The following is a 14,766-nucleotide window of genomic DNA, read 5'->3' on the forward strand; positions in this document are numbered from 1 at the left end:
TGTACTATGCATGAGATGTCGAGCTAGACTGCTTGCAAGGCAAACTTTATCCCTGCATCTTGGGTACATCTGACGATAAACTTGAACTAGAACCTTCTGCATCTCTGAGCATTCTTCCATACGTGGCTTAGTCCATAACCTCCAGTGTTTCTGCCTCATCATTTGAATCTTCAACCACCAAGGGTCAAAGTTCTGGAGCTCCCTCCCTAAACTCTTTGCCTGTCCCTCCCTGACTCACCCTCCCTCTATTCATGGACACCCATGCTTTGGCCTAAGCTAGCCATTGGTCTCCGATCTTTACTTTCTTGGTCAACGTTTTGCCTTGATCTCATGCTGTCCCGTATGAAGGAAAGATTGAAGTTTAAAAGTTTGAAGTTCAGAGTACACACGCAGATCCTTTTTGCTATGGGCGAGGCAGAATTTCCACTTATTGGTGGTGCAAAAATCTATACTCGACGAAAGATGTGTTTACAAAAGCGAGAAATGTAAACAAAGAAAAGAATGCGAACTAACCCATGTGCAATACAGGAAATAAACATTCAACGATAAATAAAGTGCAAAGTACGAGTCCACAGATGTTAAATTGTACCCTTTTAATCCTGGGTAGGTCAACAAAGGCATTGATAATACTGGACGACAAAGATTTTGCTCACTGAACAGTGATGGGTGGATTTTATGGATTTTGAGCTACTAATCATGAAAATCACTTTAAAACCTCCCTCTCGCATACCATTTTTTTTAAGACATAATCTATTTTTGTGGTTTCCTGTCATCTTTTAAACCTGCCTCCACCATAAAAAGCCACGAAGAGCAACGTGTCATTGATCATTCATTTTCTGCCTTCGCACTCGGACTTGTTCCCTGCTGATCTTGGTGAGGAACATGGTGGAAGGTTTCACCAGGGCACTGCGACCACGGAGAAACGGCATTAGGGCAACTGGAATCCATCAATTGTTGGACGCTGACACAAGAGGCATCAGATGCCGAGTACAAACAAAAATCAGCGGCAAAGTATTTTTAGGTCAGTTGAACTCGCGCGAGGGGTCAGCAGGCGAATAAGCATGCTCAATTCGATAAAAGTTCATTTAATGTTTCTCCAAATTCCTACGTGACACAGAAACTCTGTAATTACCGTTGTGCTCAGCTCGAAGTTGTCTATCATAATCCCCAATTTCTTTTCAGGAAACAAACCTTTTGAAGTAAAAAAAAGTGGTTGTCCAGTGTAATCGGTTCACAGGGCAGCCCTGGTTGAGATGTGGGCAGTCGAGTATTCGATGAGCTTGTGCCTTGTGAAAGGACAGATGGAGGGAGACCATTTAGGAGATTATTGGAAAAGTCAGCTCTGATGACAGAGAAAAATCCGATTGGGTGGTCAGATTAGCTATCGTGCAGTTTAAAGGGGGAGAAAAACACAGTTACAACAATCTAATTGTATGACCAATTATTTGACAGGGACAGAAAGACAAACAGAATCCAGGGCAGACTCCAAACCCTCGAGAGTCCCTGTGGAGGGAATAAGGCAAGAAGAGGGAGGCTCATGCAGGTTCCCTCTGACTGTGTGCATTTACGGGAAGAATCTCTGCCGCAAAGCATCCAGTGTTCTATGATAACCCCTCCTTTTTAAAAAGATTCACCTGAATCTCATAATGAGTGTTAAAATTCCATTTGTTCCTCAGACACTGAAGAGTGACAGAGGAAACAAAATGCTTTTTAAGTTGATTTTAAAGAATCCTTGAATGATTAAATCCCACCCTGGAATGGCAGGAATGACTTGTGAGGAAAGATTGCGCAAATTGGGATTCTACTTGCTGGAGTTTAGAAGATTGAGAGGGGATCTCATAGAGACCTATAAAATTCTGGCAGGACTGGACAGAATGGATGCAGATGATGGGAAAATCCAGAACCCGGGACCATGGTTCGAGGATAATAGGCAAACCATTTAGGACCGAGATGATGAGGAATTTCTTGACCCAGAGGGTGGTGAATCTGTGGAATTCATTGCCACAGAGGGCAGTAGAGGCAGGTTCATTAAATCTATTTAAGAGGGAATTCGATCCATTTCTTCAGTCTAAGGGTATTAAAGGTTACGGAGAGAAGGCGGGGACGGGGTACTGAACTTTAAGATCAGCCATGATCTCGTTGAATGGCGGAGCAGGCTCGAAGGGTCGAATGACCTACTCCTGCTCCTATCTTCTATGTTTCACCCCAAATCGTTTGATTTTGATACATTTTGATTCATGAGTGGAAAGAGAAGAGGTTGAGACCCACTGTACAGTGGGACTTAGTTAAATTCTGATACATTTACGGTCATACACGCTGAATGTCACTTTTTAACCAAGGGGGAATGTCTTCACACCGAGGGTGGTGGGTGTGTGGAGCGAGCTGCCAAGTTGTAAACGTTTGAGAAAACTTTGGACAGGTACAATGGGTGGGAGGGGAATGGAGGGATGCGGTCAGCGTATATAGTCGGGCGCAGACCAGAAGGGCCTCTTTGCGGCAGAAGAACCCCGACACAAGCAGTTCACTTAATTGTTAATAAATGATCGCAATGTTCCCAATGCAACAGTGCAGACAGATCTTCCCTGGTGCGGTGGGCAGTCCCGGGGAGCTTCAAGAGCCTGATGGCTGAGCTAACAAAGTGCGAGAGATCTGATTTCCATTTTGCATTTATAATACAACATTTAATTCTCCCCTAAGACCCCCCCCCCCCCCGGTCACAATCAGTAGCAGAGATGAGCATAAACTTGGGTCACAGTGGGTCTCAACCTTTTCTTTCTACTGACAAAGCACCCGACCTCATCCTTTCCTAACCACAGGGCACCCACGGTGGAGCTGCTCTGTGATGAGTGAGGGTAGACCAGAATGGGGAGGGAGGGAGGGGGGGGGGGAACCAGGTTGAGACCCATTGCGACTAACGCCACGAACTTCAACGTTACAATGCCGCAGATCAGTGGAGCCACACCGAGAGATCCCAGTGTCGGGACTGCCACCTCGCGGAGTTCTCGCACAACGTCCACATTTTGGAAAACACACTCAACAACAAAAAAAGCTTCTGACAAATACATCTGTCACTTTCAAAGGGCAAAAAAAAAATCGTGTGCATTAACTGTGAAAGACAGGAACGCCTTTAATTCCCTGATGAACTTTGGATCTCTTGCTGCCCCCCCTTCCCCTCCTCTCTCTCACTCGCCTTCCATTCCTCTAATTGGAAATTTACAAGGAGCGTTTGGGTTCTACTTATTTCCCCTTCAATTACAAAGAGAGTGAACATAAAAAGAAAAGATATAAACATGGCGATCACCAATGAAGGTCTATAAAAGTCATCTCTAAATAAATTCTAACACTGAACACACGCTGAATAAGACATACCTGTGTATGTAAATCCAACCAATGAATTTATGATACAACACGGTGAACATGTGTCAAAGCTGTACATATCAATTCAACACACTAAGAATCTATCACAGGCGCTCAAATGCATCCGTTTATTCACAGGCGAGCACGATACAAAGACGGTGAATACATAATTATATGAATGCCATTACAAATTGAACGGTGGTGAATAAAATGACACAAAGACGTACCTCACACATGAATCTGATACATTATTGATAGCGTCTCTCCCACACATAAGCCACACACACAGACACATGCTCACATACACACTGACATATATTCACACCCTGTTATACATGCAGCCACACACTAACACACACACACAGCCACACACATAACTGATGAACACACACTGATATCTATATTCACACACACTGACACAGTCTCTCTCTCTCACACAGACAGACTTATTAACTTGTATAAATGAGAGCCCCCCCACCCCACCAGCCCCAGGTGGACCTGTCGGTGGATCCAGTTTGCAGAATACCCCCCACCCTCTCCACAAAGGTCATAAACGCCAATAAAACTTGCCCGCAGTATAAATTGGCCGCCGATGCTACGCTTTGCCGGTTGGTTTTGAGAGAAGGGATTCTGGTGTTAGCGACGGGCGTCCAGATTGCTAGCTTGACTTGTCGAGGACCTCATCCATTCCCTCGCCCCCACCCCCTTCTTTCCATCGACACCCCTCCTTGAGAGATGATTCAACCCGACTTATTGGGGTAGCGGGAAATCTTTCGACTTTATTGATTTGTCCCACCTCTTGTCAGGGCGCAGAGACGCAGGAGGAAGTTGGAACGGGTTTCTGGCCATTTCCTGTGAATAAAAGGGTCCATCTCTCGAAGTAAAAATGAGCCAGTGTTCCCAGTGCTCGGGGATGGTTTTACTTCAAGCAGGTTTCCACGCCAGGGAAACTGCCTTAATGTAGCGGTTTGTGTGACCGTGCCGCAGTGATTCAGGGCAAACTAGATGGATGGGGGAACAAGGAGAGATCCGAGAGAGACGCGGCGAGGGGGCGGTGAGAGGGGAGAGAGAGAAGGGGGGGTGGCTAGTCAGACATGGGGAGAGAGAGATGGACCCGAAGGCAAGGATGCAAAGACTGCCGCAGATGGGGAGGGTGAGATACTAATAGGGATTGTCAGAGAGAGAGGGGGGGGGGGCAGAGAGAGAGAGATATAGAGAGGGTGGCAGAGAGAGGGGGGCAGAGAGGGAGATACAGAGAGAGGGGACAGAGAGAGAGAGATATAGAGAGGGTGGCAGAGAGAGAGAGAGATACAGAGAGAGAGGGCAGAGAGAGAGATACAGAGAGAGGGGGCAGAGAGAGATATATTGAGAGGGTGGCAGAGAGAGAGAGAGGAGGGCAGAGAGAGAGAAGGGCAGAGAGAGAAATACAGAGAGATAGGGGGCAGAGAGAGAGAGGGGGGGGGCAGAGAGGGAGAGATACAGAGAGAGGGTCGGAGCGCCGCAGAGAGACGGAGCGAGCCGCTGAACTAACTGCATCAGTGTTCGCTCGCAGCCTGCGCTACATTCCCATTCCAAACACATTGACATTAATACAATCTAAGCCGGGCTGTTTCACCGCCAGTATCTTCAGGCTTACACAGTTACAGAGGAACGGGATGGAACACAGTTCATCAGTCCAACTCCATTCTCAAAGCCCACTTTATATAACTGGCTCAGACTGCGGGGAGATCGCCGCATATGCAGTAAATATATATATCTCTCTCTCTTTTTTTTAAATATAACATCGAGTTGCAAAAGGAGAGCAGGTTTCCGACTGCAGTTCAGATAGGTCGATTTATCAATAGGTTCAGCAAGAAAATGGGCAAAGTACATTGAAAACTCCATTGAAAATTCTTCCCCAGACACGCTCCAGACATCAATTATCGCTGCAATTTTCTCTCTCCTTCTGTCTATCCGGCTTTCTTAACGTAGTCTTTTCCTGTTCATAAGCTCATCACGTTTACTTGCCTGCACACCAACACACGACCAGGCTAACACACACACACACACACGCCAACATAACACACCTACCCGCACCAACACACACCAAACACACACACACTCAGTACAACTAACCCACATACACCCCAACACTCTCTCCCTCTCTCACACACACAGATAAGCGTGTGCAGGATAGACTCACAAACATTCGCACAGAGCCACTTGCCCCATTTCTTTCCGACTCGCCCACCTGCTACATTAATAGTCTCTCCTTACAAATTCAGAGAGAAACAGAAGAAGTCGCCGAGTTAAACCCGAGCCCCTCCGTCCAAACCCGGCTTGCAGGTCTCAGAGGATGGACGCTTCTGATTCACCTACCTTCCCAGGGCGTCTGCAACTGATTGCTGGCCGGTCCCTGCGATTTCCGACTTGTCCTTGTTTGCTTTATTTTTCAACTCTCTTTTCCCCCAAGTCTTGCGGAATAAACAGCGGAGAAATTAAGACGCGACGCGAATGAACGCGCAGCGGCGCTGAGTTATAGTCCAGGAGTGCAAAGAGAATATCTTCTCTCCCCCCCCCCCCCCCTCAGAAGTATCTCCTATCTTTCTCTCTCACCCTCTCTCCTTTCTCTCTCTCTCTGTCCCTCTCTCTCCTTTCTCTGTCTCTCTCTCTCCTTTCTCTCTGTCCCTCTCTCCTTTCTCTCTGTCCCCCTCTCTCTCCTTTCTCTCTGTCCCCCTCTCTCTCTCCTTTCTCTCTGTCCCCCCCTCTCTCCTTTCTCTCTGTCCCCCTCTCTCTCTCCTTTCTCTCTGTCCCCCCCTCTCTCCTTTCTCTCTGTCCCCCTCTCTCTCTCCTTTCTCTCTGTCCCCCTCTCTCTCTCCTTTCTCTCTGTCCCCCTCTCTCTCTCCTTTCTCTCTGTTCCCCTCTCTCTCTCCTTTCTCTCTGTCCCTCTCTCCTTTCTCTCTGTCCCTCTCTCTCTCTCTCCTTTCTCTCTGTCCCTCTCTCCTTTCTCTCTGCCCCTCTCTCTCTCGACTTGCAGGAGCTGTATGCCGCTTGCGTGTGTCGTCCCCCCCCCCCCCCACCCCTCCTCCGCGATGATGAGCTCTGAATCCTATGAAGTGACCACCCCGTGACGGAGAGGGACGCTGGCCGCGATCCCGCGTTGGACTAGCTGCTGTTCAGCTATTGAAACGGCGAGAGGCAGAGACGCACCGGCGGAGCTGAGGGAGAAAGCACGGCTCTGGGTGTTGTGTGGGGGGGGGGGGGGGGGGGGGTTAGCGCCCAGATCCTCTGCCCCGTGCAGCGCTGGAGAGACGCCGGGAGGGGTGGATGAAAGAGACCCAACAGTAGGATTTTCTCTCCCTCCCTCCTTCCTTCCCTCCAGTCCCCTCTCTCCCTCCCTCCACCCCCCCCCCCCCACCCCACTTCCACAGTGCTCTCAGCCATTGGACAAGAGCAAGGAGAATTTACAAATACGCCAGCCAATAGGTTTTATCCCGCCTTCCAACAGATCATGACTGATGCTGGGAACCTCGAGAGAGAGGGGGAAACGGCTGTCATATACACTCTGTGCCTGTATCACTGCCTATTCGTCAACGTCCACCTAACCGTCCATTTATCTGTTAACCTTCTCCATATCAATCCATCAATACCTATCTGTTTCTCCATCAATCTACCCCTCAATCTATCTATCCATCTCTTCGCATATCAGTATCTATTTATCATTAATATCTATCTATTCATCATTAAGATCTATCTAAATTATTGTAAATACCAATATGTATGTATCATCAATATCCAGGTATAATTAATATCTATTTATCAATATATATTTATACCTTTTTATCTCTATTAATATAAATCTTTTAATATCCATCATTTGTTTTCTATTCACTTATCTTTCAATTGATCTTGAAAGATCAATTGAGCTCTATTTTCTTCTGTCAATACTTGAGTGGTCTCTGTTGGTCGTGGTCGACCCTGGCCACTGCGCCTCTGGAAGTCACTGGTTTGTTGGAATGGCCTCTCCAGTGCGCAAGCCAGGGATTTCAGATTTATTGTCAGTGTGTATACAATACATCACATACAACTGTGAGATTCCTTTTTTCCTGCGGGCGCGGCAGAATTACCACTAATCGGTCATACCGAAATTAACTGCACACAGTGTGACATGTAAACATTCAAAAAGAACTGTTAACAGATAATGAACGCAAGCAATCTGACTGTGCAAGACAATCAATAAAGTCCACAAGTAAGAGTCCTTAAATGAGTCCCTGATTGAGTTTGTCATTGAGGAGTCTGATGGTGGAAGGGTAGCAGCTGATCCTGAACCTGGTAGTGTGAGTCTTGTGACACCGATACCTCTTTCCTGACGGCAGCAGTGAGAACAGAGTGTGTGCTGGGTGGTGAGGGTCTTTGATGATTGCTGCTGCCCTCTGACAGCAGCATTCCTTGTAGATGTACTCAATAGTGGGGATGGTTTTGCCTGCAATGTCCTGGGCTGTGTCCTCTACCTTTTGGAGAGATTTACACTCAAGCATTTGGTGTCCCCATACCAGACTGTGATACAGCTGGTAGCCGGTCAGCACACTTTCCACCACATATCTGTAGAAATTTGCCAGCGTTTCTGACGTCATACCAAACCTCTGCAAACTCCTGAGGAAGTAGAGGCGCTGACGTGCTTTCTTCATGAATCCCATTGATGTGTTGGGCTGAGGAAAGATCCTCCAAGATAGTGACACCTAAGAACCTCAATGTGCTCGTCCTCTCCACTTCTGATAGTTTACCTCTGGCTTTCCTTTCCTGAAGTCAACAATCAGCTCCTTAGTTTCGGTGACATTGAATGCAGGTTGTTGTTGATGGACCATTCAGCCAAGCTTTCAATTGCTATCCTGTATGCAGACTCATCCCCATCCATTATACAACCCACTACCATGGTATCAATGTCAAATTTGTAAATGGTCTTATTGTCTCACTGAGCGACACCATCGAAGGTGTGAAGTGAGTAGAGCAGGGGGCTAAGAGCACACCCCTGTGGTGCTCCGATACTGATGGAGATTGTGGAGGAGAAGTTCTTACCAATCTTCACTGATTGTGGTCTGGTTGATGTGGAGATCTGTCTGTTGCCCATACTCTCCATGGTAAGGACAGGTCCAAAGGAATGACCAAAGTTGATACAGTTTGGTGCCGGTGCTGGGTACGGCAGCCAGCCAACTTCTGGACTCCGACTCCAGATCTTTCCTCAGAATTTACTCCCAAAGCCTTTCCCATGAGTGGGTGCAGCCACAAGGCAGTAGAGATTTGAAATTCATTTTCCCTCTCCTAGGTGAATTGCCATCCATGGTTAACGAGCCCAGAGCAGCTTGTTTCAAGGTGCCAGTGGCCCACCTTCACCCTTTCTCCTGCCATTGAGAACAGCTCCGCAGGAGCATAAGAACTGAAGGCCGGGAGTTGGACTGGGTTTTCAGCAGTTGTTTGAGACACACGCCATGAAGAGCATTTGTGCAGTGGTGGGAGCTCATCCCCACCACCACCTTTTGGCTACGACAACCTTTAGAGCCTCTGTCACTAAGTCCATCTGTTTATCCATCTATACATATTATCAGTCTTTATCACGATCACTTCCTATCGGAATATCTCTTTCCATTTATCTTTGGTGATTATCTCTAATCACACTTTATTATCTATCATTATCCCTCTCTATCATTTGGTCTAACTAGAATTACTACAATCTATTATTTGACTCTGTAGCTCTATTATCTATTAGCAATATCTTTATTACTTATCACTCTTTTCTCTCTCTCTGCTATATTTCTCCCCTGTGTAGCATGCAGAGGCAGCTGAAAACTGAAGGATCACAGAGCTTGTTGGAGGTTGGAAGCCAGTGTAGAATAGGTTTGGCCACATTGGAACAGAGTGGGCCTTTTAAAGAGTGTGTAGGGAGGGGGGGGGTCGATGCATTATCAGAGGATCTAAGAGGAACCAACTGGGAGATGAGACTGAAACGAAGTGTTTCTATGTTCAGAGGTGCGGAGAGCGGCTGAAGATTGGAGTCACCGAGGGACATCTGTTGACCTGGTGTCCTTTGAAATAGAATCTTTGGGAGGGAGCAAGGGTGGGAAAGTGGGGAAAGGTGGTGTTTGGAAGAAGGGAGGGAGTGAGGGGGAAGGAGGGAGGAAGAAAGGGAGAGAGGTTTGAAAGGAAGGGAAGGGGAAGGATGAAAGAAGAGAAGGAGGTAGGTTTGGAAAGGAGTGAGGGAGTGGGAAGGATGGAGGAAGAGAGGGAGGGAGGTTTGGAAGGAAGGACAAGAGTGGGTGAAAAGAAGGAAGGAGTGTGGAAGAGAGGGATTCACATTGTAAATTGTTGAGGTGCATATGTAATATGGTTATACATTTACAATCTGGACAGGTTAGATCAGAATACTTAACACTGCAATGAATTCCATTGGGGTTTGGGGTGCTCCTATATTTAGGAGAGAAGGGAAGTGTTTGGCCAAAATATTTCCTTCTGCCATTTTCTCCGGGGTGCACATTACATCATGGTGGCGAGGAGCCACATTGAACTGAGGAGAGTTTCTCTGTGTCATGAGATCCAGTGTAGTCTCTGACATGACGACTGTGTGGCTTGGTTCGACAACAAAACCATTAACAAATTCACTGACGATACCACAGTGGTGGGTTGCATGAAAAGGGGAGATAAGTCAACATTCAGGAGGAAGAGTAAAAACTTGGCTGAATGGTGCACCAACAACAACCTTGCTCTCAATGTCACCAAAACCAGGGAGCTGATTGTTCATTTCAGGAAAGGAAAGCCAGAGGTTTACAATCTAGTGATCATTGGGGGATCAGAAGTGGAGAGGGTGAGCAGTTCTTGGGAGTCACTATCTCAGAGGATCTTTCCTGGACCCAACACACAAATGGGATCATGAAGAAAGTGGCTCTACTTCCTCAGGAGTTTGCAGAGGTTTGGGATGACATCGGAAACCTCAGCAAATGTCTAGAGATGTGTGGTGGAAAGTGTGCTGTCTGGCTGCATTACAGTCTGGTATGGGGACACCAACAGCCCTGAGCATAAAGCCCTGCAAAAGGTAGTGGACACTGCCCAGGACATCACAGACAAAATCCGCCCCACCATCGAGAACACCTACAGGGAAAGCTAACATTGGAAGGCAGCAGTAGTCATCAAGGATCCACACCACCCAGCACACGCTCTGTTCTCACTTTTACCATCAGGAAAGAGATATAGGTGACACAAGGCTCGCACCCCCAGGTTCAGGAACAGCCGCTACCCCTCCACCATCAGGCCCCTCAACAATAAACTCAATCAGAGACTCATTTATAAGGATATTTACTTTTGAACTTTATTGATTTTTTTCTCTCTGTATTGCACAGTCAGTTTGTTTACATTTTTTTGTCTACAAGTGTATGCATCTTCTTAAGTGTAGTTTTTTGCCTTTCCAATAAGTGGCAATTATGCCTCGTTCATAGGAAACAGGATCTCAGGATTGTATGTGGTGACATATATACACTCTGACAATAAATCTGATCTTTGACTTTTGGTGCTTCCTTAGAATTTAACTGTGGCATCTTTTGTGCCCCTCCACATAATGAATAGGGGCATGCAGTCGATGATGTATGATTGAATTGTTGCAGTGGAGGGAACATCATAAGATCACAATTCAATATACAGGAGCAGAACATCGGGCCATTGAGCCTGTTCTGCCATTCTATCATGAGCTGATCCATTCTCTCTCTCAGCCCCACTCCCCGGTCTCCTCCCTGTGAGCTCTGCTGCATGAATAATTCTGACGCAAAGTCCACAGACTGTACAACAGGCTTTAATTAGCTTAAACTTGTACACAGCAGGTCTCAGTGCACTCCTGGCTCCTTGTCTCTGACTGTCTCCATGTGTCTTGAGTCTTTATACGGGCCGGTGATTGACAGCTGGCAGGTGGGGCCAGCCTACCTGCAGGTACAGTGGTTGCCCCCTGCAGAAGGCAGGTAGGAGAGCGGCCAGTGTAATGGTTGGCTCACCACACTCCCCATAACCCTTGATGCCCTGACTAATCAAATATTTGTCAATCTCTGCCTTCAATACACCTCACTTCCACGCCACCTATGGCAACAAGTTCCACAAGACTCACGACCCTTTGGCTAAATAAATTGTTCCACACCTCTGTTTTAAATTGACGTCTTTGTTCTAGACATTCCCCCCCCCCCCCCCATCATGAGAAACAACCTTGCCACATCTACTTGGTGTAGGCTTTTCAGTATTTGAAATGCCTCTAAGATGTCCCCATCATCCTTCTGTACTCCAATGAGTACCGTCCAAGAGCTGACGAAGGTTCCACATAGGCTAACCCTTTCATTCCTGGTGTCATCCTGGTAAATCTTCTCTGAACCTTCTCCAATGCCAGTACATCTTTTCTCAAAGCTGTACACAATCCTCCAAGTGAGGTCTCACCAGTGCTTAACATCTAATCTAATTCAACTTGACAAACTCTTTTGCAAATGGCAATGTGAGAATGCTGAAACAATATGCTTTCAGTTCAAATCTGCTTCTTGAGGACGAAATATTGGTCAGTGAACTGTCCATTTCAATCATGTACGCCCACCCAATGGACAATGAAAGGCAAAGGTCTCTCCACCACAGATACATTTCCAGTAGTGCACAAGAGTTTTAACCTTGTTCACCTCGCCAAAGAGATACTTGGAACATCCAACTCAAGGAAAGAGTCATGGCCTATCAAACCTCATCTCGTATGTTAGAAATGGACTCCTACAAAATTTCTCTGAAATCTGACTCTCCCAACATAGAACACAGAACATTGCAGCACAGTGCAGGCTTTGAGAAGGAGGACCCAACAGTACCAACAAACGCTGAAGACCCTGTGATATCTGCCTCTGAGGATGACATCAGAACATCATTCAAGAGAGTGAAGCCTCGCAAGGCATCCGACCCTGAGGCTGCACCTGGCAGGGTGATGAAAATTGGTGCCAGCCAACTAGCTGGTGTTCACAGACATATTCAACCTCTCATTCCTGCAGTCAGAGGTTCCCACCTGCTTCAAAAGGGGATCAATCATCCTGGGACCCAAGAAGAATAGTGTGAGTTGCCTCAACGACTACTGCCCAGTAGTGCAAACTTCTATGGTGATGGAATACTTTGAGAGGCTGGCCATGGCCAGAATTAACACGAACTTAAGCGAGAGTCTGAACCCATTGCAATTCGCCTATCATGGCAACCACTCCAAAGCAGACACAGTATCGCTGGATCTCCACACACCTCAGGATCACCTCAAAAACAGCAGTTCATACATACAGTTGCTCTTCATCGACTCCAGCTCAGCCTTCAACACCATATTCTCTCAGTGCTGGTCAACAAGCTCCAAACTCTTGGCCTCTGCACCCTACCTTGCAACTGGATCCTTGACTTTCTCATCGGAAGACCACAGTCAGTATGAATTGGAAAATAACTTCTCCTCCCCACTGATTATCAACACAGATGCACCTCAAGGATGCCGGCTTAGCCCACTACCCTACTCATTATACACCCATGAGTGTGAGGCCAGGCACAATTTCATTGCTATCTACAAATTTGCCGATGACGCTATGGTTGTCGGTAGAATCACCAACGGCAATGAGGAAGTGTACAGGAGGGAGATAGATCAACTCATTGAGTGGTGGCACACTAACAACCTGCCACTCAATGTCAGCAAAACCAAGGAGATGATTGCAGACTTCAGGCTGAAGTCAGTGGAACATAACTCAGTCCTCATCGAAGGCTCAGTGTAGAGGGTCAAGACTTCAAATCCCTGTGCCATTGGTGCTCTGTGATTAGTAAGGGATTGCTGAAGGTGGGATGTGAGTGGGAAAGGAAGGTTAAGAATCACTGCTCTCAACCCAATTGTTACTGAAATATTTTGCTTGAGAAAAATGGTCATTGGCCCATTTCCTTTAGAGTTCTGAAACCGTGCACATAACGAGTCAATGAGGCACAATTAAAACAGTGGTTTTCAAACTTTTTCTATCCATCCACATCCCACCTTAAGCAATCCCTTACTGATCACAGAGCCCCGATGGCGTAGGGATTACTTAAAGTGGGATGTGAGTGGAAAGAAATCGGTTGAGAAGCACTGGTCTTGAAGCATTGGTCTTTCCTTCCCTTCCCACTCACATTCCACCTTAAGCAATCCCTTACTAATCACAGAGCACTTAAGGCATAGGGAATACTTAAAGTGGTATGTGAGTTTGGGGGGGGAGGGGCTATACTTTGTGAGCTGTCTGATTCTGTGTAGTGACTTTGATCCAATAAATATTCGCTTGGACGCTAGGGAGACATTTCAATTATTTCCAATACAAGTCCAGATGTATTTAAATCCTTTAACACATAAACTTGAAAGCATCTTCTTTTAAGTTTCCATTAAATGTCTATAAATAACATCCATATAAATGTCCAATAACATCTATATTAAAGCTCTTTGAAAATGCAGTAGCACCGTGAAGACGGTCAACGAAATTATGAGCATTTCACTCGCCCTCCTCCTTGCTGCCATGATGAATATAATATACTCTATTCATGCCATACACTACCGTGCATTCTCCCACCAGCACTCACGCATGCGCACAAGAACAAAGATGGCTGCACCCAGCCAGCAAGACCCAGAACGTCGACTAAACAGGGTATGTGAACAAATTACACATTTTAGCTCCTACCATACCAGCCCTGGATGATGGCAGTGTGGCACGGTTGCAGCGGCCTCACCAGACAGTGATGCTACCGAACGGTGTAAGCGGAGTGAAGGTCGGACTGTAGCGCAGGAGAGGCGGGAAGCTGAGAATAACCGCGAAGTGACGTGAAGGTGTGGAAGAAGCGACACGGCCTGGTCTGCTGTAGTTGGGCCTCTTGTGCTGTGCTTCCGGACGTCGGGTGCTGCCGGCGGCTGAGGAGGAGATGCCGTGGCAGGTCTGTGGTGCTGCATCGGGGTGTCTGGAGTGGGCAGCGCATACCTGGCTGGCTGTTCTGCAGGGGATGTGTCCAGGGGACTGGAACGGCCTGGCCTGGAGGATCGGGAGGCTGTGCCATCTTGGAGCGCGGCGCCCTGTGGTGGATGGTGGGGTTGGAGAGGAGGCGGTGGGGGTCTCTCTACCATTACAGCGCCAAAGCTGATGGGCCTGTATGGACGTGTGTGGCAATTCTTCTTTTCAGGCCACTGGAGTTAAATCTAAGTCTTTGACAAGTGATGGACTCCACTGTGTCTATTGTCCAGTTTTTCATCTTTTACTGTATTGTTACCACTGTTTCTTTTTTCACTCAATATGTAGTTTTGTGTAGATGTGTTTTAGTCTTGTGTAGATTTTATCTTTTATGTTATCTGGAGCAGAAATGGCGTCTTGTGTTGTCTGATGTGTAATTGCGGTTGTGTGGGTAACT

The sequence above is a fragment of the Narcine bancroftii genome, chromosome 7 (assembly GCF_036971445.1).
Source record: "Narcine bancroftii isolate sNarBan1 chromosome 7, sNarBan1.hap1, whole genome shotgun sequence".
NCBI classification, from domain to species: Eukaryota; Metazoa; Chordata; class Chondrichthyes; order Torpediniformes; family Narcinidae; genus Narcine; species Narcine bancroftii.